Raw genomic sequence first — 25,576 nt, forward strand, 5'->3', positions numbered from 1 at the left:
ATGGGAGATGTGGAAGGAGAATGGCAGGGCCCCAGACGGGAGTGTCAATGCCATACGGACTTGGACTTTTCCTCTAGCCCCAAAGATTTTAGCACTAACAAGATAGTGGAGAGAAGAGAAAGGCTTGAAAGCTATCTGGGTGGGAGAATCTCCTAATTGGAAATTAGAGGAGAGAGGAAAGAATGGGTGACTAGCCCTTAACAGGCAGGGATCCCAGATAAAAGAGCCAGTGTGGAGGAGGATAATGAAGTGTGACTCTAAGTAGCCTGTGGGAATGGCAGGTGCCTCTCTAAATCTAGACAAGACTCGGCTGCTGGGGGACACTGTGCAGTGTACTGACATGGGGTGGGGGCTGCAAATGCGGTCATGGATTTTGTCCAAGGAACACAACTGCATTAAAGAACAGTCCCAAAGGAGCTTGAGAGGGACAGGCAGGCCTACCAGAACCACCAGGGGACCCTTATTAAAAACTGTTTCTTGCTGTCACCCTGAGCTGGAATAGCCTGGAGTAAATCTGAATTTCACAGATGCCCAGGTGCCTTTAGATCAGGGATAGCTTGGGGCATTAAACTGGTTTCCTAAGGATGCTATAACAAATTAACACCCTTGACGCTACTTCATTCTCTACAACATGGAGGCCAGAAGTCCAACTAGGGTGCTCACAAGGCCAGGATCTCTCTGAAGACTGTGGAGCATGGGCAGGATCCTTCCTTGCTGCCTGGTGATTGCCACTTTTCCTTGGCTTATGGCTGCAGGACCCCCACCTCTGCCTCTGTCTTCTCTGGGCTTTCTCTTCTTTATGTCTATGTCTCTCTTCTGTGTGGCCTGCCTGATCATCTAGGATGGTCTCATTTAAGTTCCTTAATTATGATGATGTGCGAAATCATTTTTCCAAATGAGGTTCCATTCACAGGTTCTGGGTTGCAGGTATTATCTTTCGGGAGGCCTCACCATTCAACCCAGTAAAACCATCAAGGCAATAACACATATGGATGAGTGGGAGAGGGGCATGGATCTGGAACTGCAAAGTGAGTTTCCTAGCAGTTGACAGAGAAGAAAAAATAGAACCATTGCACGGACCCTTTATATACACAGGGCACTTCCAAGCCCTCACTGGCACTGACTGAGACCCCATGCTGCTAAGCATCAGGGCAAAGGGCCACCTAAAAGTACTACAAGAAAACAGCATACAAGTTAACAGAGCCACTATGACTATGGCACCTTCAAAATGTAGGCAAGAACTTTGAAGGGCCGAGGAGACTTGGTTCGTTTTCTAAATTGGATTAATTTGATACGAAGCTCAGATTTCTCTCTAAAACAGTGACATTCTCTTCTCCCAACCCTTGTGAAGTTTGGACAAGCCACCATGGCTGAATGGGATTATTTCTGACTCAAGTTGTTTCTTTAGGGTCAGGCAATACTGCTAGTCGCCAACACTGGAGTTGATTCTGACTTCCTTCTCACAACCCTTCAAAGGGAGCAGCTCACCCCTCATCTCTACAGTGATACACATTCCTCCAGTAAAATATCTCATTCTAATCATTTATGCCACTTCCCAGACACACAGAAAAGGTTTTCTATACCTTTAGACAGAAATTTCTCTTCTTTGAGACTTACAGCCATCTTCAGAATTCAGTTCTTACTGAGAATCCAATTCTCCAGCATGCATTACTAAAGCAGACTCCAACCCACACCCTCCAAGACTGTCCTCAAGCATGGTCTAGTTAGCAAGCTGGCAGGCTTGTCTGCACAAGCCAGTCTGTGTATGGCAATGTCCCCCAAAAGTTAGACTCACAGGCATCAGGAGGATCTTAGGTGCATTCTTCCATCTAGTGGGTCTGGGGTAGTGTGGGAGGCAAGGATCTCAGGTTAGGTCCCCACTGCCAGTCCAAAACCACGCTGAGGAACAAACAGCATGCCTTCACTGCATTGTCTGATGGCTTCTCATCCGTCAACACACCTTGGAGCAAATTCCTTAGAACAACTACATTCTGGCTCCCTACTGGTGGCCCCGCTTGACACAACCACTCCCGGCCCCCTTTCTTACAGAATGGCAGAAATTTGCCTTACTAACTCCAGCATCCCCAAACAAGACTGATAACTATAATAAAAGTGGGTGAAATAAAGAGAACCGATTCTGGAGCACTCTCTTACACGTGTGTTCTGTCTTCACTCACGTCTAATAGTGATGGGGGCACCTGACCTACACCAGTGGGTTAAATGGGGTCTAAGGAAATGGAGTTGCCCTGCCTCTGGTGAAGTGGTAATAGCTCTGACGGAGATGATGACGAAGCCAGTGATATCAAAGCTAACATTTGCTCAGCACTCTCTATGTGCCAGTCTCTGTGCTGAATGCTGTACACACATCATGATTCACTCACCACCAAGAGGAAAATGGGAACTGCTAAAAGATGTTGAGAAAGGGAAGGCATTTCAAACTCCAGGGTGAAGGTCAATAAAGTGTTAATAGAAGGGGAGGGGACCATTCGTACAATTCCAGGACAACTTAGAAAGCTGTTGCTTTGCAGTTTAGTAAACATTCTTGCTGAGTTAAGTCAACACCTTAAATCTCACCTCAGGATGCCCGCTGTCCTTTGCTGGCACCCATCTTCTGATGCTAGGCTTGGCTCCATCCTGCTGCCTTGGGAGGGCCGTCCCGGACAAGGAGGGATTTCCTCTGATGAGTTCCTCCTGTTTCACCTAGCACTGGCAGCCTAACAAAGGTTGCCACAGATACCTGATGCTTCTCCAGACAGCACAACTATATGTGCTGTTTTCGGCCACAGACTTCCCAGAAAGTTATTCTGCCCACATGAAATGCACATAGTTACATACAAAGTGGGTGATTTATACGCTGTGACACAGGCAAGGAAAGGTCAAGGGCCATTAGCTTTCCTTGGATTGGGCCCAGTGAGGCACAGAAAAGGTTGGTACAGGCTGCCACTGTGGCGACCCTAATGGGTGGACTCAGACAGAAGATAGGAAAATCCACAACTGACAGCAGTCTGCATGCTAATCTCTTAAGTTCACACAGCGTTATTCAAAGGTCTTGGGACTGGATTAATGGTTCAGTGCTTGACAGCAGGTACTGCTTGTGCAGAGGACCCAAGCTGGGTTCCTAGCACCCACATCTGGAGGCTTACAACCACCTCTCAGTCCAGCTCCAGAGGGATCAGACTCCTCGGGTATAAGTGGGGACCTATATTTACATACACATACCCACGCACATACACATAATTAAGAAGTAAATTCTAGGGCTGGAGAGATGGCTCAGAGGTTAAGAGCACTGGCTACTCTTCCAGAGGTCCTGAGTTCAACTCCCAGCACCCACATGGTGGCTTACAACCATCTCTAGTGAGATCTTATGCCCTCTTCTGGCACATAGGCATACATGCAGATAAAGCACTCATACATTAAATAAATAAATCTTTTTAAATAAATAAATAAATCTTTAATTATTTATAATTAATAATTTAATAAAAAGGTCTGGTGCCCTCTGGCTTGCCACATTCCAACTACTCCCTATCTTCTTATATTAGCCCACACTTAATGCTCATATTATCTCCCTGCGTGGAATGCATCTGGGGGACATAGCAGTTCTTCAGCATCCCTTCACTCTATTCCTATGGGGAAACTTCTCAACACATGAATCCTGGGAGGCGGTGTGCGGGGAGCAAACTCCTCACTTCGATCTGTGTGTTTTCATGATGGGGTCTACTCAAGCTGCAAGAGGTGATCAACCCATCAGATCGACCCACCCTCCCTTTAAAAGAGGCCCATACTCATCTTCGGCTGGTGGTATAATAGGGAACAGTAACGGCTGAGTAACACACAGGCCTTTATTTAGCTCAGCACTGTGTTAGAGGACTCCGAGTTGACATCATTCCAGTACACCACTGTGTCCTAATATGACAAGGACAAAATGACAGACCATGAGAATGGAGCCTGGCAGTCGGAGCTTCAAGACAATGGGACAAAACAGTAACAAAGCATATCCACTGAGACACAAACCAGGACGGCTCCATCAAACAAAAGAAGCCCATGCTTGGGGGCCAGCTTCCTCTCTAGAGACGCCATGGAGACACAGAGCTGACCCCCTCGGTCTGGAGAATAGTCTGAGTGGTCACTGGGACTTCCTGGAGGATGACTGGCGATTCTGCCTGGCTGGGCTCTCACCTCCTCTCTACCTTCCACCGACCACCTCACATTTGCTATGGTTTCCCACGGAGTTCTAGACACATGGTGCCAATGTACAGAGTCCTCTGTTTGGGCTGAACCCCAGATGTTCATACTTTCTCTATACACACATTTCCATCTCCCACATTTCCCACAGTTCCTCCTCCATGTTTCCAGTTTGCAGCCACTGTTGGCAGCACCATGATCCCTGGAGAGAGGCCAGGTGTGGTGGCATGGCCTCTGAGGCCTCCTGGGGCTGTGAAAGTCACTTTGGCCTAGAGCTTGGGAAGTCTGGGTGACATTTGTAGACATGCTGAGTAAGCACACAGAAGGTCTGAGAAAGAGGACACACACACGGCTTTTCAAGTATGGAAAGGCTACGGAAACTCTGGCCAGCCTACAAATGGAGGTAGAATCGTCTAGACCGAGGAAATCAACAGGGAAAAAATGGCCGGGAGTAGGAGAAGCCTATGAAGAACTACATTTGGGTGGCGTTTGCCAATTTCACCCTGAAATTACTTTCATTAAAGCAGAATGCATCAGGTGTGATATGTACGATGGCAAAAGCCTTGACTCCCAGCCCTGGGGAGGCCGAGGCAGGGAGATTATGAGTTGGAAGCTAGCCTGGGCTACACTGAGGGACCTTCTCTCCACAACAACAAAACTCAGAATGCATCTTTCTGGCACTCGCTGGGTATTTAAATAGTTCCCTTGTTCACATGTTTTAGGGAGAATTTATCTACCATAAAACTCCCCACATCCACCCCAGATAAAAAGCCAACAACATGCTGTTTAGAGCAACTGTGCTTAAGCATACTCATCTAAAAATAATCTAAACACAGGTTACGCTCCTTACACCAGTTTCTGCCTGTGCTTTCATTTTAGAAATCCACTCCCAGGCTGTACAGTGGGTGGGGCTCCACCCTGGACTCGTACAGAAAATGGCCACCGGGTTGGGACCTGCACACGACAACCAGGGTACCTTCTGGGGACACTCTCACTCCAGACACAGAGCGCCTTCTTTTTCCACCAGGAACGTAAATCTTGCTTCCCAGAGTATTTGTTTGCTGAATGCCACAGTAACTAACCACCAGAGCTTTTACTATCTCCCTGAGCAAGGGAGCCTCGTGGGAAAATCACGTTATTCTTAAGGCAAGAGGGTTGTTAGGATTAAAAGAAAGACTCCCATTTAAACTTTACAAAAGAAGAAAACCATGCTGATGAGTATTTCTGAAGAGAAGTGCAAAGCATTTCGCCAGAAACTCATAAATAAAGTCTCAACGCACTCAGATCCTATCCAAAAAAAAAAAACAAACAAAAACCTCTTTTAATTGGTTTCCTGAAAAAAAAAAAAAAAAGCAAAATGAAAAAGACAGAGACAAATGCTGAGAAATTAAAGAGATACCAAGGCAGGGTAAGAATTCACTCAGAAGTATATTTCTGTTTAGGAAAGGATGTGTCTTCCAGGTGACTGAGAGTACATCTGTGCAAAAAGTCAACTCACAGTGAACAGGGCCTAAAGACACTCCAGAGTCACTAGACCTTGATAGGAAAAAACATTGAAGGTCAGGGTTGTTTTCTTCACTCCAGTTAGCACAGGCCCCGAGGACAGCCAGGGCTCCAGTGCCCAGCCTGGGAACAAGTCCACTTCAGTCACCCGCGCGTGCGCTAGCAGAGTGGGCCTCCCATCGTTTCCCATGAAAGCAAATGTGAAACTCAGTTAAGCCATAGGAAGGGTGAACACACACAGAGGGTGTGATTCAACGGCAAGTACCCAGAGGGTGTGACGGTGACACTTCCATCAGACACACGTGTGATTCAGTACGAAGATGGCTACTGGAGTCACGTCATGGACCACGAGACCAGAAGGTGTGTGTTCAAGCAGAATGTGCAGTGTGTTTTTAAAAGAGGAAATCCTCATTTACATCTAGGAGCCAATCACCGCCCTCTCAGAGCGGATCAGAGGCTTCTGGGGTCACACAAACACACGGATGTTTGGGAAGGGGACTGTGGGACACTGCAGAGGGCAATGGAGGGTGGGGTAATGGCATCCCATGAGCACCTGGACCCTATTTCAGTGTGATTACAAATAGGATCCATCGACATGGATGACACAAGGGAACAGCTTTTGAGCACAGACACATCTCTAAGGGAAACAGGATCTGAACCAGCACATCAAATGTCAGGCTTATTCTTTCTTCTGCTTCCTAGGAATTGCCATTTGGTAATCTCCATCCGCGGTCATGGTAATTCTCGTTTACAACACAGATTCCCTGGCTCCACCCCAAACCTACTGAATCAGACAGACTCTCAGGGCCCAGAAGTCTACATTTCAGTCAGGTACTCAGGGGGAGTCCTTTAATTACTTAATTTATTCATTTGTTTATTTTTAACAATTTTCCTTTAAAAGATTTGTTTCCATTTTATGTGTATGAGTGTTTTGTCTGCATGGATGTGTGTGCCCTGCATGCATACCTAGGTGCATGTGGAGGCCAGAGAGGGTACCAGATCCCTTGGAATTGGAGGTACAGTCCCTTGTGAACTGCCATGTAGGTGCTGGGAAGCAAAATCAAGGATTCTGCAAGAACAGCAAATGCTTTTAATCACTAGGGCCATCTCGCCAGATGGCCCTTGGTGAAGCCTGATCCATACTAAACTCCTGTTCACTTCAACACACGCAGGACAGAATAGTAACGGGAAAAATAAATACATTACAATGAACCAGGGAGATACGGCTTCCTGTGCAGATTCACCGTAGCATACATTTACATCTGTACACACAGCTGTGAGGGGAAAGGAATCATCATTCATCAGTTGTCTACCATGGTGTAGTTACTGTTCAAACTACCACTCAAAGCTTCAAAATAGACCAAATAAGCTTAGGGTGGAAAAACTCAGGCTTACAGGGGCTTTGCTTAAGTCACCAGTCTGGAAAAGGGCCCAGCTAGTTCGTGAGACTGGGTTTATCTGACTCCAGTACCCTCATTCCATTGCATTAAGCTCATATGCCCAGAAAAATAGACACAGTGTTTAATAGATATACGGTAAAAGGCAACGGAGTAAAGTTACTTTTAGAAACTTTTTGCAACAACAGAAAGTTGTTTTTTAATTCATTCTTTTAGGACAGATTCTCTGGTTTCTCTGCTGATAATGGAATACAGTGTTAACACCGCTATCAAAACCACATTTAGCAGCCTGAATTTTAGTAATGAGAAGTATGTTTGGGAACATGCTAGGGTCAGTGATTTATGCAAGATTTATTCTTGATTTGTGCAAGCTATAAACTTATGCAAATGAAAGCACTTAATATTCATTGTGCAAACCACATTACCTTGCAGAGGAAAAGGCCCACAAACACACAATACACCGCTTGTCAATCTCTTGTTCTTGAGCCCATCCCTCTGACTCTAGGGCCTAGTGACAGCCATGTTCTAGAGGCTTCTAGAAACATGCTCCTTTGAGGTTCTATCTTGACAGGCTTCCGTCTTCCCAGGTCATTTTTTTTTTTTTTCTTAAAAAGCTCAATACTCAGTCACGTTCTTCTGATAGTCTAATGGCAAACCTCTTCGCTCATCTTTTCATTTTTTTCCCCTGTATACCAATAGCTCCTGAACTGGCCTTCCGATGGGGTCCTGAGCCCCATCTGGGTGACAGACAGCAGCTTCGGTGCTTCACACCCATATTTGTCGCCTCCTTCTCAGGGTCACCATGGTACCACGGCTCTGGGAATGCTGTGCCAGCTCCTTCTCCAGGGAGACAGCTGACGGTCGTTTCCTCTCATCTTACCACTGGCAACCCTGACTGAGTACCGTCACTCGGGGCCAGCCCCTTTTCTTGGTGGACTGCATCAGCTTTCTTCCGAAACCTCCTCTAAGCAACGCATGACAGCAGGTTCCCACTGCACAGCCATGACATTTCCTTGTTCAAAGAGCCTTAAAGACACCATTGATTAACACCTTCCAATTTCCTAGTTGGCATCCAAGACCATTATTGTTCAGCAACAAATATTTTCCAGTTCTGTTTCTCCCTGGACGCCTGTATAGACCAGTTCTAACTCAACTGGACTCGATCCTTTTCACAGAATATGCTGCATGCTTTCTCAGTCTTCCTCTACTCCTATTTCAAATGCTTCCTTAAATTACCAGAATGATTTCTTTTTATATTTACTGCCTGCACACACACACACACACACACACACACACATACACACACACACACACACACACACACACACACACACACACACACACGGAGTGTGTATGTATGTCTGTATATGTATATTTCTTGTTGGTTTTTTTTCCAGCTCTATTAACAGTCTGAGAGGGACATGCCACTTGTTTTTCTGCTGAATTCTCCAGTCCCTCTAGCTGGGTCATACTTACAGCAGCTACTTGGTAAATATTTGCTGCATAACATTTATAGAAGTTCATAAAGTGCACAAACCATGTGCACATTCATGGTCTCACTTGTTTTTATAGGGGACCTATGTTGTAACAAGTGGCAGTCAGGTCATGCAATCTGAGTTCCGGTGCTCAATGCGGTTCCTGGGGCTGCCTTTTGGCTTTCTATCGCATTAATCAAACAAAAGTGTTTGCGTTTTTCAACCGCTTTATTTCAGAATGCCCACAGTCCTCTGGTCCACAGAGCTAAAAGAGATTGTTTTGAATCAAAAAGTTCTCTCGTCAGACTGCATCTCCTCCCCGTCTATGGGCTATGCATAAAAATTAATAAAGGCCTCCATTGCAAGAGACAGGAATGGAAAGATGAGAAATTTCAAGTTCAATTTTAAGAGTTTGAAAATGAAAATGACATAAGTCAATCTCCAACATGCTTGAAGTTGATTACCAACAGAAAAATCACTGACAGCTGGACAAATAAATCCTTGCTAAAAGACTAGACATGACTAATATAATTATAAAATCATAATAACCTTTTTGAATACCCAAGAATCTCAGAGAAGTTCAATAAAAAAATAAATGAATCCAGAGGCCTGATGATTGTTTATAAATTGAAAGCATACGTTTAAGAGGTATTAAGAGTGGAAAAGAATGAAACCCCGAATTGAAAAGCAAGAACTTTGAAATGTCCATTCCTGCAGTCTGTTTCTGTGTCAGATGGCATTACCTGGCTGCTGGAGCAGCTGTTAGAGTCATGACCGAGGGGTCTGGCCCCTGCCTCTCTGGACTGCAAGCTTCTGGAGGACAGGCATTTAAACGTGAACTGGGTGGCCCTAGCAAAGCACTGTTGTGTATACAAAATACACTCCATAAAGGATGAGCTAACTGCAAAGCCTCCCATGACCTGCCACCATTTTCCATTTCAATCCTTTAAATCTCTTCTTCCTCGACTCTCGGTACCGTTGGGGAGTAAATTATTAACGTACTGCCTGGCACATAAAGACATGCAACCGTTTGACAAATGGTAGCTGTAACTGTCACCACCTAGGACTTTGTAACCACCTCCAAGGTAGAGCTCAGTGTGCTGGGCTGCCAATGCATCTGTGTGAGACCTGCAAGCATGTCTTCACGCTTGTACACTCTACAGCTAGCAGGGGCTCACCCTACAGCCAGTGCAGAGGCTGGCTATGTTTCTGGGAACTACAGTCCTGCCTTGACCTCAACCCACTAGGGGTAACAAGAAAAACTCATGTTAACTCTCTATAGGCGTCTGTCACGTTTTGGGGTCCTTACGACTTGAGGAAGCCACAGATCTATCAAGACATGGAGCTCTCATAAAAGCTAACAGCAGAACTCGAGAAGCCAGTTGTCCTGAAGCCCTGTTTTCTAGTTCTCCCTCACCATAGGGGCCTGGCAGGCACACCACGCGTCCTTAATAGCAGACTGCTTAAGAGTCATGGAAATTTTGCAGTACACAAACCTGGCAGGTCGAGATCATGATTCAGCCCTCTTTAGGAGTCTTTCAAAAACTGCCATTTCTTATTTCATGCAGAGTAAGGAAAGATACACATTTTAGTTACCTCAGTCAGAACAGACCAGCCTTAACAGAGTTGGTTTCCGTGCCTTGGCAGAAATCACTTGAAAATCCTTGGTTCTGAGTCTTCCATCTCCTCCACATCAAGATCTAAGAGAAGACAAAAGTGCAGCATTTCATGACTAGTTTCTAGGATTCGATATTTCGGCCACAAAAGTAATTGCAGTTAGTATATGTGGAGCGCCTCCTGTAAGTCAAGGACTGCACCAAGTGTAGCCAGTGGAGGGGCAATCTCTGTAATACCCCTCAGCTGTAGGGAACACTTCCCCATTTTATAGCTGCAAAGACGGCCATGAACCTGTTGCTGGGGGCCATACGGTTAAGTGAGCGCTGGGACTCAAATCCAGGTTGACTTGAACGCAAAACCTGTGCCCCAAAACACTAAGTTGGGGTCTTAAAGGCTTTTTGACAGTGACCCATTTTTTTCTACAGATTACATTATATAAGCCAGAGGCTTCATTAGACAATGCTCATCTTTATGATGTGCAATGCTTACTCTTTAAGTCTTTTCTACCGTACTATATATTCTAATCTTTAAAAAAAAAAATTTCAGCAATGACCCACCAACGGGATTCTACTAATGCGTTTTTGATCTTGGAAAAACATTGGTTTGTCAGACGGTGTGGTAGAAGCCTGTAATCCTAGCCGTCAGCAGACCGCTGTAAGTTCGAAACCAGCCTGGGCTGCATGCATATTGTACATTCTAGGCTCCTTAGCGAGACCCCGTCACAAAACAAAAACTCTGCTCTTTGGTCTTAGCTACAGTTAGTCACTATAAGTTTCTCTGGAACCACAACAAAATTCCCATTCTTTCCAGCCACGAGAACCCGAGCGAGCCCTTGAGCTCCCCAGTTAGAACAGTCTTTAACCTTTCCAATAGGTATTCAGTACATAAACGCTTATCATTTAGGAGGGATTTTCAGTCAGGCCCAAAGTCCAGAATGGAATCAGGCACTTACCCACAGCGAAGCAGGAGTTATAGAGCGGAGCCGCGGATAGGTTAAAAATCTCAGGCTATTTATCAGCTAACCTGCAAAGAAGTGTCTAACGGCGGCGGGCTGTTGAGTTATCCCTACAGACCGCCGGCTGCAGGAGGAGCAGGAGGCCGAGGCTGCAACCCCCCTGGGGGCAGGGCCCTGCCTTTGCACGTCCGGTTCAATTTCAGGGGCTTGGTGTCGCACTAGGATCTCATCACGATCCGGTAGGGTCAGGACGCGGCTCGGGTCCGCGCTCCACGGGAGGGGAGGTGCGGCAATCCCGAGCCCCAGGTGCGCGTCAGTCACCCCCGCCCCCGCCCGCCCCGCTTCCCCCCTGCAGCTGGGCCTGGTGGGGCGGGACGCTCCACCTGCGGACGCTGGCTGCCCGGCCGGCCGGCTCTGCGTCCGCCGCTGCAGCTCGGCGCCAGCGCTGCCCACCGGCTCCCGGCTCCCTCCCGGAGACGCGCGGGCCCCGGGGGCACTTACGGGGCTCCGCCGCCCGCGCGCTTCCCGCGGGGTCCATGGAGCTTCCGGACCTGCGAGTCCGGCCGCAGCGCCGCCCAGAAAATGGACGCCGGCGGCTGGGCTGGGACGCCCGTTCCACCCCCGGTGCAGGCCGGAGGGCGGCCAGACCTCGCACGGGCCCCAGGGGCGCTGCGGGCCGCGAGGCTCCGGCCCCGGGCGCCACCGCTGCGGAGCCACCCAGCAGGCCCTGGCCACCCGGTGCACCGCAGGCCTCGCGCACCCGAGTCCTTTGCAGTTCGACACCGCACCAAATTCCCAGGGACAAGCTGTCACTTGTGCTTTCCCATGGCTGTCAGGGGAGGCCTAGATTATTTCCCAACATGGTGTAAGAACTGTCTCACCCCAAAGAGCGGACCCTCTTCCTCAAATAAAGGCCGCTGACTGCCCGCTGGCACCCTTCCTCCACCAACTCGGGCGGTGTTGCGCTTACTGCCTCATGCACACCTGGGTGCAGGTGTTTTTGTTTTGAATCATCCAGCATTGAGTCTTTTCATTTTTTTCCCCCCTTTGGAAAAGACTCACTCCCAGGCTACACCTTAGGATTTTGAAAAAGGGTATTTTCCTGGAATACAGTGCTTTCCCTTTATTTATGCACCCCGATTCCTGACCAAGCCTTAGGAATGTGACCATTTGGGTGAGTTGAGTAGATTTTAATAGTATATGCAAAGTAAAGCATCTTAAACGATGCAGGAAAGAATGGTGTCATTTAAAAACACAGAGTTGTGAAGGCTGACGGGTTGAGTAACGTGCATAAACATGTAATGAGCAGTTCCTAGCCTTCTCAATGCCAAGAACTCTTTTATCCTCTCTCCATAGGCCAGTGTTCAGAAAGATCAGCTCCACTAAACTGTATTTATTAAGCAATGATTCATCTTCCCCTTAAAAAAAAAAGCCTGAAATGTTTTTGTCTACATAACTGCCAATGAGAACTTCCACAAAACCTGAGCTAACTTGTTGGTAATGGTGGATTCCAACCTTAAAAACAAAACCAAAGAAACTCAGGGTCTAATTGCATGTTTGTATATTTTCATTGAGGCTTTTGGAAACTAAAAATGTCTTTAAAACTGATGTTCATGGAAGAAGAGTCTGTAAGCCGTATTGCTGTTGGTGATTCCCTGTGATTGTCAGGTAGGAGGTGGAGAGCAAGGCAGTTGGGCCTTTTGGATTCAGCCTGCCTGTGTTGACAGCCCAGGTTTGTTGCTATAAGGCCCCGTCTCTGACCTTCAGCTTTGGTGTCTAACATGCAGCGAGTTTTAGTATTAATGCCTACCTCCTGGGTGTTGTTTGTTTCCGTTTTTTAATAGAATTAAGTAATACGTGTGGAAAGTGCTCTCTGATTTCAAGCAGGCGTGAGTGTTAATAGTGAAGGTTAACTTTAGGATGTTGGTTGTTTGCAGTGATTTTCCACGGGCGATCTGCTAGGGTCATGTGGGACTTGGACCCAGGTCGGACTCCAGGGTCCACTTTCTCCCCTCGCTAACGTGTTCTGGGAGGTGTCTTGATCAGATGTCATCGACAGTTTGTTACTAGTGAAGTTCTGCGTGGGCTTTCTTAAGTGCCTTAGAACGTGAACGGCTCCTCACCTCTACCAGGGCATTCACAAACAGTTGCGTTTCTTTCTTAGGGAGCGAAATGTCTCTCCAAAAGCAAACAGATTTCCTTAAATTGTTACTAATAACTAAACTATCACAGCAGTAGCCTAAAACTTACGTAATCAGCCAGTCCTTCAAAATTTTCCATCCTCTCTCATAACCAGGCTGTCTCAATCATCCTTCTGAGTATGGGGAACTATCTGGAAATTTCCAGAAACATTCCACCTTATCATAATTATACACTTTACTGAAAAGATTTTCTTTACAGAAATTTTCTTTTCTAAAATAACTACATGGGGTGTTTTCTTTGTGGTAATTTCCATTTCAACGCATGTAAAAAGGAAAAAAGGAATCTAAGACTTTAAGTTTCTTCTTAAACTTCTGTCTGCACATCTTTGCTGCATGGCTCCTCGGCCTTATCCAGGAAGCTGTCTTTGTTTTCTGTCTCATTTCATTCCCACAGGATTTCTGCTATACTGCGTATGCTTTCTGATTAAGACTATGGGGGCAGTTTAACCCTGACTATCCCCTTTTCTTTATAGGGCTTCAAGATAGCAACGAAAAAGACTAAAATGTTGCCTCTTTAAACCCACGAAAGTCATCCCCCCAAGTCAGCTCTCTCCCAACTCTGTCAGTTTATAGCCAACATCACCCCTTATCAGTTCTAACTAGGTCCTCCCCTTTAAGCCTTTCAGACTGTCCGCATCCTTATCATTCTATCGTCTACACCACATTCCTGAAGGGCTTCTGGGGATGTGATGCTGTGTTGACATGGACAATAGCCTCTGTCCGGGCATTTAGACTTGAGATGCAGAGAAATGTGTGAAAACGCCTGTCCTAAGTGATGTGGCCTGACCTACAGGAGGATTCCTGTTCCACCCAGAGTAGGAATTGAGAGCCTAAGTGATGTGGCCTGACCTACAGGAGGATTCCTGTTCCACCCAGAGTAGGAATTGAGAGTTGAGCGCTTGCTACCCAGACCCAGGTTAACTGTTAGTGGAAACGGGATAGTCCAGTGAAACCCCAAATCAGGCTTTTCACGCAAGACAGATGAGACGTTGACCCTGCCCCTTAAAAAAAAAGTGGGGGAAGGCCTGACAGTGGTGGCCGAGCCTTTAATTCCAGCACTTGGGAGGCAGAGGCAGGTGGACCTCTGTGAGTTCGAGACCAGCCTGGGCTACAAAGAGAGTTCCAGGACAGCCAGGGCTATTACACAGAGAAACCCTGTCTCAAAAAACAAACAAACAAACAAACAAACAAACAAAAGGAAAGAGTCAGAATCTGACCAAGCCTTTGACCCTAGACTGTCAATTTATAGGACATCTCTGTGACAGAAAGCCACGACTTTTTTTTTCTTTTAAATAGAGATAGCAAGGACCAAAGAGAAAGAGGGAAGTGTGTAGAGTAAATGAAATCTACTGTAGTGTGAAATGACTGTGGAACTGACTTGGAATTGTACTTGCTTGTTTAATGACCTAACTGGACAAATTCGTAATTGCCTAAGGTATGTGGTGGCACTTGACAGTATGGTGTGGCCCTGCAGCTATACATGTTTTCAATAATCTACAGTAAACATTTTTAAAGAAATATTTCAAGCTTACAGAAGAATGCCAAGGGTGCTGGCAGGTCTTTTCCTGCTCTCTCCCTCCCTCCCCTCTCCTTCCCTCCCTTCTCCTTCCCTCCCCTCTCTCCCTCCTTCCTGAATCATTTGAAAGTTTCAGACGTTATTCTTTTAGCCCTACATAGTTTCCTTCCTAAGACAAATTTTTTTCTCTTAGAATTTGTCTCTTTTAGAGAACCATACTCAAGAGTCAGAGATAAAAAGATTTGAGGTATGAAAGCCAGGCTTAGTGGTCCACGCCTTTAGTCCCAGCACTCAGGAGGCAGAGGCAGGCGGATCTCTGGGCGTTCAAAGCCAGCCTGGTCTACAAAGCGAGTTCCAGGACAGCCAGGGCTAGAGACCCTATCTTGAAAACAACGACAAGATATAAAGTGTGGGATTTCCTTTGAAATAATGAAGGCCGTGGCATGAAAGAAGGGGACATTTGTTAAGCCCTTCCCCTCCTATTTATGTTCAAGATTTTCATAGTAAAGTTTTAAAAGGTTATGTTTGTGAAAGATTTTTAAATGATATAAGATGCTTGTGCTGTGTTAATCAGATAGGGAAATAGACAATGTGTCTAGAAAACATTCAAATGTTCACAGAATGTAGATAAAAGATTAAAATGACAGGTGTAAAACATTAATATTCTAACTGTTTCACAGTATGTATATCATAGTTTTATAAGAAAAAGTAATAAAATTAGAAGACAACATTCAGTAGAAAATATTACTAGACACTGGGGCCAGTGGGATGACTCTGTGGGTAAAGGTGCATGCTGCAAAGCCTGGTAGCCTGAATTCAGTCCCTGGGCCCCCCAAAGTTATCCTCTGATCTCCACATGTGTGTGCGCATGCGGGGGCGCGAACATACGCACACACAGTTTTTAAAAATATTATTAGAAGTCAAACAAAACATATCGGCTTAATCTGGCCAATTGACCCCCCAAACAGATTATAATTTACAAACAGAATTATTATCCATGCATGTAATCCCAGTACTCTGGAGACTAAGGCAGGGGAACCATGAGTTTAAATCCAGCTTGAGCTACAAAGGGAAATCATGTCTCAATAAAGGGAGGAAGGGAGGAAGAGAGGGAGGGAGGGAGGGAGGGAGGGAGGGAGGGAGGACCGATCTTCAAATCTGAATCTAACCTGTGACCTGTTTTCGTATGGCCTGAGAATAACTTTATATTTTTTAAGCTTAAACAATATGTTTAAATTATGTGTATTCATGATATGTGTCTGTGTTGCGGTATGAGCACATAGTACAGGTGCCTACAGAGGCCAGAGGCACTGGATCCCCTGGAGCTACAGTTACAGACAGTTGTGAGCAAGATGGCTTCTGGGAATCCAACTTGGATCCTTTGCAAAAGCTCTATTTTCTCTAAACCAACTGAGCCATCTCTCCAGCCCAAGTTTTACGTTTTTAAGTGATTAGGGTGGGGGGAGTGTCAAAAAGAAGAACATTAAATGATGAGAAAATCATATGAAATTCAAATTTCATTGCCCACAGTAGTGTAGAGACACAATCACAGCCATATCTACTATAGTTATTATTTTATATCATATTTTGTTTCATCAGTACAAAACTTGTGGAAATTTGCTTTCTTCTTTGTACCATATCCTCAGCTTTGCTTCAACTCACTGTTTTTGTTTCTTTCTTGTTGTTTTGTTTTTTTGAGACAGGGTCTCGCTGTAACTCTGGCTGGCCTGGTATGGTGATATTTTATTTGTATTAAAATGTTATTTGTATGTTAATAAATAAAGTTGCCCGGGGGTCAGAGCTATTAGCAAGCCATAGGAAAGCAGGGCAGTGGTGGCGTATACTTGTAATCCCAGCACTTGGTATGCAGAGCTGGGTAAGTCTCTGTGTGTTCAGGGATACAGCCATTATTGGACACACATGCCTTTAATCTCAATACCAAGCAAGGAAAACCTGGAGGCCTATACAGACAGGCCGTGACGAGGCGGTCATGTGGTTGGGTTTACAACCAATGAGAAGGCAGAACAGGAACACTATATGAAGACATTAACACAGGGGTAGGAGTTCGGAGAGGTAGGACCACTGCAGGAGGAAGGGTAAGGTTTTAGCTCTTAGCTCTGACCTCTTGGCTTTCTTCTTTGCATTGGTTCTGTGTTTCTTATTTAATAAGAAGGTTGGTTACATCTACAGCCTGGCACTCACTGTGTAGACCAGACTGGCCTTGCACTTTGAGAACTCTGTCTGCTTCTACCTCTGGCGTGCTGGGATTAAAGGTGGATGGCACCATGCCCAGCTTAAATAAAAACTGATACAGAGTTCCTCGTGGATTCCAGTAGATGAACCAAAGGGGAGCCACTCATGCTGGATGGTGAAGAAAGGAGGAGAGAAAGGGGGAAGGGGGGAGGCTAAGAAGGAGGGAGAGAGGGAAAGGAGGAAGGAGGAGAGAGCCAAATTCAGAGAAGCATGGATTTGAGAAAGAGAAGTTCTTGGCCCTGCAGCTTACAGCAGGTATTTTGGATAGTGTTAGCCATGGTCACACCATTTTGTAAAGTCCCCCCATTTAGGTTAAAAAAAAAATGACAATTCTCAGAACTAAAATAACTTGTTTTTCTAGATTCTTACCCCCCTCACACCCCAATCCTACCAACCCCTAGTAATAAAGGCTGACCACCCCTAGTAATAAAGGCTGACCACCATGGGAGCGTTTATTGCTCACCGACATTCTTTAACCCACTGCTCAGTTTATTTCTCTAGCTACCCTAGCATTGGCTGGCCAAGGGCCAAAAGAGGGACATCTCCCATCCCCTTCTCCTTTTCTGCCCTAGGACTACCGCAGCCTGTAAGTAGAAAACAGGCAGATTCCTTAGACTACAAACATCCCTCTAGGTCTTTTCCCAAATAAAGTCTGTGTTGTCCTTGAGTCACTGGTCCCATTGTCTGTCTTTTGTTGTGGATATTGTTCTGTATAAATAAAATGCTGATTGGCCAGTAGCCAGGCAGGAAGTTTAGGCGGGACAAGCAGAGAATTCTGGGAACAGGAAGACTGAGTCAGGAGACGCTGCCAGCCACCGCCATGAGTACCAACATGTAAGATACTAGTAAGCCACGAGCCATGCGGCAAGGTATAGATTTATAGAAATGGGTTAATTTAAGATGTAAGAACTAGATAGCTAGAAACCTGAGCCATTAGGCCAAACAATTTAAATAATATAAGCGTCTGTGTGTTTATTTTATAAGTGGGCTGCAGGACTGCTGGGGCTTGGCGGGAGCTGGAGAGAAACACTCCAGCTACAGTCTTTCCTTCTCCCAGACCTTGCAGGTAGAACTCCAGTCCGTGCTCTGTAGAAGTCCAACAGCACTTGGGCACAGCACATCCTAAAAGCCCCCTCATTTTATTTAAACTTTAGTGGAGATCTAAATAGAACAATAGGGAAGGGGGTCTTCTCTGGCATTCTGAGCCTTAGGATGGAACTGGAGACTTTGCGAGGCTCCAGGATTTATCACATCTAAGGAGATCCATTAGTGGGTGCCGGCCAATAGGCTACTTGGAATAATTAAGGAACAAGGTCATTTTGTAAAGTCCCCCCATTTAGGTTAAAAAAAAAATGACAATTCTCAGAACTAAAATAACTTGTTTTTCTAGATTCTTACCCCCCTCACACCCCAATCCTACCAACCCCTAGTAATAAAGACCAACAGAATGGCGTAGAGCTTTGTCTGTGTGCAGCCGGCCTGCGGCCTGCACCCGACTTCTGTCTCTACTGCATACCCTGTCCACTTTCTCCCTTGTACCCTGAACCCCTGGCTTCAGAGTGGGGAAAAGTAGCCCCCCCCATTTGTCCCCGCTGCCTGCCGCTCCCTTTGTTCCCACTTTCTAACCTTCTGCACCCCCACCCGCCTCAGCGCTGCCCTTTCAGTCGGCGCCACCCCATTTTGCCTTCTGGATGACACCCTGTTCTCCCCATCTCTCCACATGACTTCCCTGAACCCTGCAGACAGGCATAGTTCCCCCTGAATCCATGGCGTAGGTCCCCCCCCACTACTAAAAACCCTCCTTTTCCCTTTCTCAGTTCTAGAAATAAAGAGAAAAGGGGGTGGGGTGGGGTGGGGATTACAAGGGCGCTGCCCTTCTGGGATTTAACCACATTCTCAGCTGGTGGCCTTTGTTTCCTCATCTCACTGGCTTGTAAGGCCCTCAGGCGGGCACTCTGCAGCAGGCTCGGTGTTGGGGACCAGGGCAGCACAGAGCGAGGCCTTAATTAGAGCAAGGCCTCAGACCTGGTGAGGGATTTTAGTATGCGGAAGGAAAAAGAAATTTCAAAATACCCATTTGGTAGAGCGAGGGGAAAGAAGATGGTTATTATGTAAAGCAAACAATGAAAGCCTCCATGCAGTCGTGAACACAGAAAGAATATTTAGACTGGCGTTTTTAAAAACAAAGCAGTACTAGAAAACAAACCCCCTCTGCAGGTCTGACAGAGTGAGGGTGGACACACGTCCTGGTGTCCAGCCCTTAGCAGACAGGAGCCGCGGACGCAAAGATGCCATTAAAGGAAAAGATGCAGAGTCAGCGGCAAGACCAGGGAGCAATTTTCTGGTCACTGAGATGTTTAGGACAGCGGTGATGTGCCGGGATCGTGTAACATGGCCTAACAAAGATGAGTGATTTAGCAACTGGGTTCAGTTTACCTGCTGACCAGAAAGCTTTCTGTGGATTGGTCAGGAGCCAGGCGTCTCCGCCCCTTGGCTGTCAGCAAGGTGAAAAGGCAAAAGCATCTTGCCTGCATCACAGATTCAAAGTTTTGCATTCAAGGGCTTCTCAGCCTAACATCTGCTCATGAATTCAAAAGTGGCAGCCGTTGTTGAGGTCACCTGGCAGTGTAGGCAGACCAGCTTGGAGAAGGGTAGCCGGGCAGACGGTGGCTTATCAGGAGCCAACACGTCTTAGCAAGGTGGTGAGAGAAAACAGAGTCCAAGCTGCAGACCTGTCCTTGACGTTGCCTGAGCTGCCTGTAAACTGAAGAATGGACTTCAGGGAACAGTAACAAAGCTTGCTTTCTGCAACAGGAATGATACATAATTGTGCCTGTCCATATCATTATCTAGCCCTGTGTGGGGACCTGAGAACAGAGTCCCATGGGGGCCCTGTCATATTCCATTTTGCCTAGCTGATAACAGTGTCTGTTACTTCGTAAAGGCTCGAACACACCAAGATGTGAACCAAATTGCTGAAGCATCTCTTCCTTCCACCCACGGCAGGCAATTCTCTGCAGCAAAGGACTAGAGCAAGCTTGTCCTGCAGGAGGATGTTTCATAAAACCAATGAAGTATGAGGAATCAGCCAGGCCACCTCCATGGTACTATGTAATTGGCTACGTTATGGATCAGTTTTAGAAAGTGCTTCTAGAATGTTCAGAAGGCTTTCAGGAACCATATAGTGTTTCACTTGTCTAACAGATCATCCCTGTGCTCCGATCCTCATCAGCAGCCTAACCTGACAGGCGTAGAAAGAGCTGTCTCTTAAGACCTTTCTTAGCCCTGTTACTATAACCGAGAAAAAAAATGACGGCAGTAAGGCCTTTCAAAGACACTGCAGAGCCCGAGTATGCTAGGCTTTTCAAGACAAAGGCTGTTTACTGGCCAATTGAAATGTAGACCCTTCAAGCATTTTATCTTTGGGAAAAAAAAAAAATCAAAGTTTCAATGTTTTGCCATGAGCTTAAATCCTGGAGTCCTTATGAAAAACAAAACAAGATACTTTCCAGAACATTCCTTGCTCCAAGAGGCCGTTACTGAGTTGATATTGGGTCTGAGCCAGCATTGCATCACTATTTGGGATGCAGTGCCAAGTGTTTCATTCTGCCTTCCCAGGTAGATTCAGGGTGCTGCTGGGGTCAAAGGCAGCCATATCTGGTGTCTGCCAGGCCAGAACCAGCCACAAGGGCCTGGGCTGCCTTCTTCACATCAGGAGCTCCCTGTGACAGAAGCAACCGTGAAGCTGTGAAGCCTGCCTTCAAGAGGCTGAAGGGTCCACAAAGACATGGTTGCAATTCGTGCTTGAACGCTGCGTGGTGCAGGCCCGCCCTCTCCTTGCCCGGCTGCGTCCTTACCTTGCAGGTCTCCCCACTCCTGTGCCACAGCCCCAGGAAGGCTTTCCCAAACCAAACATTCAAGTGGTTCTCCCTACAGCATATCACCCTTGCTGGTTTTGTTTTGTTTTGTTTTTTTAACTTTTAGTTCTTCTTTATTTGTTTTTGAGACAGGGTCGCATGCCCAGGCTAGCCCAGTGCTGGAACTATAGGCTTGTTCTACTGCACCCAGCTGCTTTTCCTTCTTGTTCTTGTGTTTGTTAGCTATTTGCTTCCATGTTCATTTTTTACCACTCCCCTGCTGTCTACCCTGCCACATCAGAGGCAGGAACATGAGAAGCAAGCTCCGGTCTGTCTTGTTGATTACTATATTTCTAGCTTCTAGAATATGCCTGGTAGACAGTAGGTGCTCAGTAAATGTGTTGAATGGTTAGCCTTGGAAAGTAGCTGTTTGAACAAGCCACATGGGACCAGAAACTCAAAGGCTTACTTAGCATGATTTAGTAATAAAGAGAAAGGTACTAAGTGTTTTCTAGATTTCCCCCACTCACATATGAAGCAATAAAGAGGCCCTGAGTCTACACTGTGGCCTGGCTGCCAGTCTACAGGGGTTCCTCAGAAAAGACTGAGTTAGATCCACGTCAGTGTAGAAGCAAGAGGTGAAGCCTTACATTGCCACTGAGCTCAAGCTTGGAAAAACATTTCTCTGTTCCCCAAAGAAAAACAAGGGTTGAGAATTTCATACGATAAATCATTCAGGCAGAAAACCACACATTTGCCCATTTCATCTTGGTAAGAACAAAGCAGCTGTTTGCACATTCTCCTGTCACACCTGCTCTGGCCTGCCCGGCACAAACACCTCAGCCAAAAAGTGTAAATGGGTTAAGCCTACCTAGTCTGTTAGACAGCGCGGGAAGGAGTAAGGGGCGCTTCCCTCATTTCAGCTCATCCAGGAAATCCAATAATAATTGTAAATGGGTAAGTTTAGAAAAGCTCTGTGCCTTGCAAACATCGCTCCAAGCGACACACAACAAAGTCATAAATAATAATTATTCTTCCATTCACTGGTCTATTTATTAGAGTGATAATGGTTCAGTGTATTTCCCAACAGTCTTATTTGGTTTTCTGGATCTATGAATTATATTTGAAACTCTTTTAGGCATGACCAAGAGCAACACAAATGAATAATGTCAATTAAAAAAATCATTACATATGAACATCTACAAGATGACGTCACCACGCTTAAGTAGAAAACAAAAGGATCGACATTCTGTGAATGTGGGGGCTCTCAGGCATTCATTCACGTTAAAACAACAACTGCATTTCATCCATCTAATCTTGTAATTAAGATTCAGATTCATTTAAAATGATTAATTTGCACTGGCCTATCAAGATGGAAGACATTCTGTTAGAATCTGTCTGAACAGCAAGTGTTTTAACTAAAAATGCTGAGCTCACTGTGTTTATCCAAGAGCGACTGACAATTGCCCGATCTTCCTGAAACTGTTAATGCTGCTGGTCCTAAAATAAAAGTCCATTCCGAGTCAGTCTGACATTTCCCTTTGGTCTGCGACTGATGGATACTATATTCAAAATGCACTTAGTCATTTTAAGTTACAGGCAAGAAGCAAAATGGCTCCCAAGCAGATTTTTTTTTAAAAAAAAAAAGGTGTTGCAGGAAGAAGGCTATTTCGTGGCAAGCCCAGAGAACGAATCACCACATGAATCACGTTCTAATATAACTGAGCCACAGAATGATTCCAAGCACAATAATTTAGTTGGCCTCAAAACAACACAATAACAATAAACAACCACCACTCTTTAACCCCTAAGAGATTTGACTGCAGATCATACTGTAGGAAATGAAACAGACTGCTAAAAACAGGCAACTATTTACATATACGGTTCTGAATCTCAAACTTCTTCACCTGGGAGCACCTCCCTGAGGAGGGAGGTTTCAGGTCTGGCAACAGCCACAGAGACGCTCCCATGAGGGCTCAGTGTGCACTTGTCATGGGGAAGGAAGGCATGGGTTTGGGTCCAGCTCTACCTTGAACTGGGAGGTTACCATGGAGGGCTGAGGAAGGTAGAAGCAGAGGCATTGGCTGATTCTTAGAATTTCTGCAACAGCTTTTGTTTCAGAGGCACTGGTGAGCCCGTGAGAAAGGAAGCACACCTCTCCACAAACCTTGACCTGCATTCTAGAGCGCATGGAGAAACCTTAATTTAGAATGCATTGAGCACAAAGGGGGAAGAGAAAGGCGTTCATGGAGCAAGCCTCTGTATTTTAGAGATGCAGTTGAGATGTTAAGGCTTGAAGACTGCTTTTTTTTTTTTTTTTTTTTAAATGTCTAAAGCCAGTTGACATTCTATGTGAGAGGACACAAAACTGTGAGACTCTCACTTGGCAAATGTCTCCTTTTCTGACACATTCTTGTGCATATCTATTACTGCATTTTTAAATACGAGTTGGTTACCAAGGAAACAGGTTCTGGCCCAGTGTTAAATTGAAACTAAAATATTTTTGAGGGGTTAGGGCTCAAAGGGAAGAGCTTGTGAAATGATTTTGGAAGATGCCAGGATTTGGTACATAGAGAGCCACAACTGTATTTCTGCAACAAGCCATTCTAGGGGTTCAGCTTCCAGCCATTCTAGGGGCTCAGCTTCATTTAATGGAGCTCAATTTCTGCTAAGAGGGCCATGGAATCTTAGCATTTCTCCCTTTAAAAATGATAACTCCCCGCCCTCCAGCTACATGCACATACAAATAGTGGATTTATCATTGTATATGACAAAAATATGATTTTGAAAGAATTTGACTTTCAATTTTCATATTCCACACAATACAGTTAAAGTCCGCTTCTTAAAGATTAAACATTTTTTGATAGTTCCTATTGAGCTTATTTACGCTCTTTGAAATTATCTCAGAAACCCATTTGTTTTTAGTTTCAAGCTAAAATTGAGCCAAATGACCAGACTTTTCAAAAAATTCTTTTGTCTAGTGGCGCCACACCTATCATACAACTAAATTTCTTTGAAAAAGAAATCATCTCACTTTTACAGCAGAATCACTTTATAAGTTGTTTATGTTTAGGTTTATATAGTATTTAGATATGAGAGGCTATCCAGTTTAATGCTATCCCCAACATATTACAAATATCTTAGTTTTAATTTTGAAAGTCACATTTTAATGCATCTAATGTTTTTCCTGCATGGCTCCAAAAAAAATCTATAAAGCATGCAAATTCCAACCTACCTGTGCGCGTCACTCAGGGCAGCGTTAGCATAACAAGACACTCGGCCATTTTTATGGAAGGCGATGGAGACCCACTGATTTCTCCGTCTTCTTGCTCACAAGTTTTAGATGCGATTGTCACACACACCAAAAATCATACGCAGAACAGCTTGAATGCACTCTGATCACGAGGGCTGAATTTATCAACAGCAAAACAGGACTGAAAAAAGAAGTTTCTGATCCAAGGATTCTCGGAGGCTGCAACCAAGGAGGTGGTGTGTGGAATTTTTTTTTTTCTCCCTTGCTCCTTTGAGAGTTCAAAGCTCAGTGCTGACCGCTGCAAAGGCCACTGTCACATTTGCTGAAAATCAAACCACTGATCCCAGCACTGAAAACACAATATGAGAACCTGTGTTGCTTGCACACGATGCAGTGCCTAGGAGTTAAAAATAGAGTCCACCTGGCCTCCTACCTGCATAATAAACATGTAAGTTTCAAGTGTTTAATTTGATATTCACATTAATTAACAATACAACATACATTATTTAAAAGACAGCAAATGCAAGAAGAAAGGGGAGCCACCATCTGGTAGCAGGGTTTTGTTGTTCTTGTTTGGGTTTTAGGGTTTTGTGGGATTTATTTGGCTTTGTTCAAAAAAGAAAAAGACAGGATCTTATTCTGAATGTGATGAAAAGCAAACCTCCAGAAGCAGATGAATCCGAAAAAAAGATGATGTCGAAATAACGAAGGTTGTAATGAGGCAAAGCAAGTCTTTGCTACCAGATGATATGGCATAGAGAGCATTTACATACTCACATCTGAAACACTAGGCAACATGTAATGAATTCTACACAGCACGCACACACAGCACAGCACGGCTAATCCTGCCTGCCATCTTAGGCTCACACAAGCAAGATACGCACTGCATGCAGCCCACGAGCGAGCGAGCGAGTGAGCGAGCGTGAGGGAAGGAGGAGGAGGCAAGGGACAGCTCACCTTAAATGCAGTGTCTGATTAATGTTGTAAGTGACATTGCATATCAGCCTCAGAGTCTTGGCTCAACTGGGTAGGAGGGAACAAAGAAAAATGTCATCAACTGCTGATGCAGGATGAGCCCAATCACTAACCACTGTTTAGCAAACTCCAAATTCTGCAACCAGGCAGTAGAAGGCATTTCTTGCACTTAAGCAGGGCGGCCGCACAATGAATGAGTCCTTCTGCTTCTGAAAATCAAACAGTCCTTTTGCTAAGGAAGAAAATCAGCTGGAATGAACACTGTCATATCCTCTTCTTGGAGAGAGCTTGCAATACAGTATGTATCTGCTTGGGGATGCATTTTATAGACTGTTCCTTTCATAGAATTGCTAACAGCAGCAGAAAAAAATTTTTTTTAAAAAATTCAAACC

The 25,576-nt window shown here is 45.3% G+C and overlaps 1 protein-coding gene across 2 annotated transcripts in view; it reads right to left on the reverse strand.

Moving 5' to 3' along the window:
- Window positions 1–11,737, reverse strand: part of Zbtb38 (zinc finger and BTB domain containing 38) — a 38,464-nt gene extending 26,727 nt beyond the window's left edge. Inside the window, exons 1-2 of one of the 2 annotated variants that reach the window (XM_059268403.1) lie at window positions 11,631–11,737; window positions 10,154–10,257 (exon numbers count right to left, since the gene is read on the reverse strand). The gene's annotated coding sequence lies outside the window, so the exon portion shown is untranslated. Of the gene's footprint in view, window positions 1–10,153; window positions 10,258–11,126; window positions 11,390–11,630 lie in introns of those variants that run through there. The other variant, XM_059268402.1, reaches the window with a different exon arrangement.
- Between the last annotated feature and the right edge of the window lie 13,839 nt (window positions 11,738–25,576).

The sequence above is a fragment of the Peromyscus eremicus genome, chromosome 7 (assembly GCF_949786415.1).
Source record: "Peromyscus eremicus chromosome 7, PerEre_H2_v1, whole genome shotgun sequence".
NCBI classification, from domain to species: domain Eukaryota; kingdom Metazoa; phylum Chordata; class Mammalia; order Rodentia; family Cricetidae; genus Peromyscus; species Peromyscus eremicus.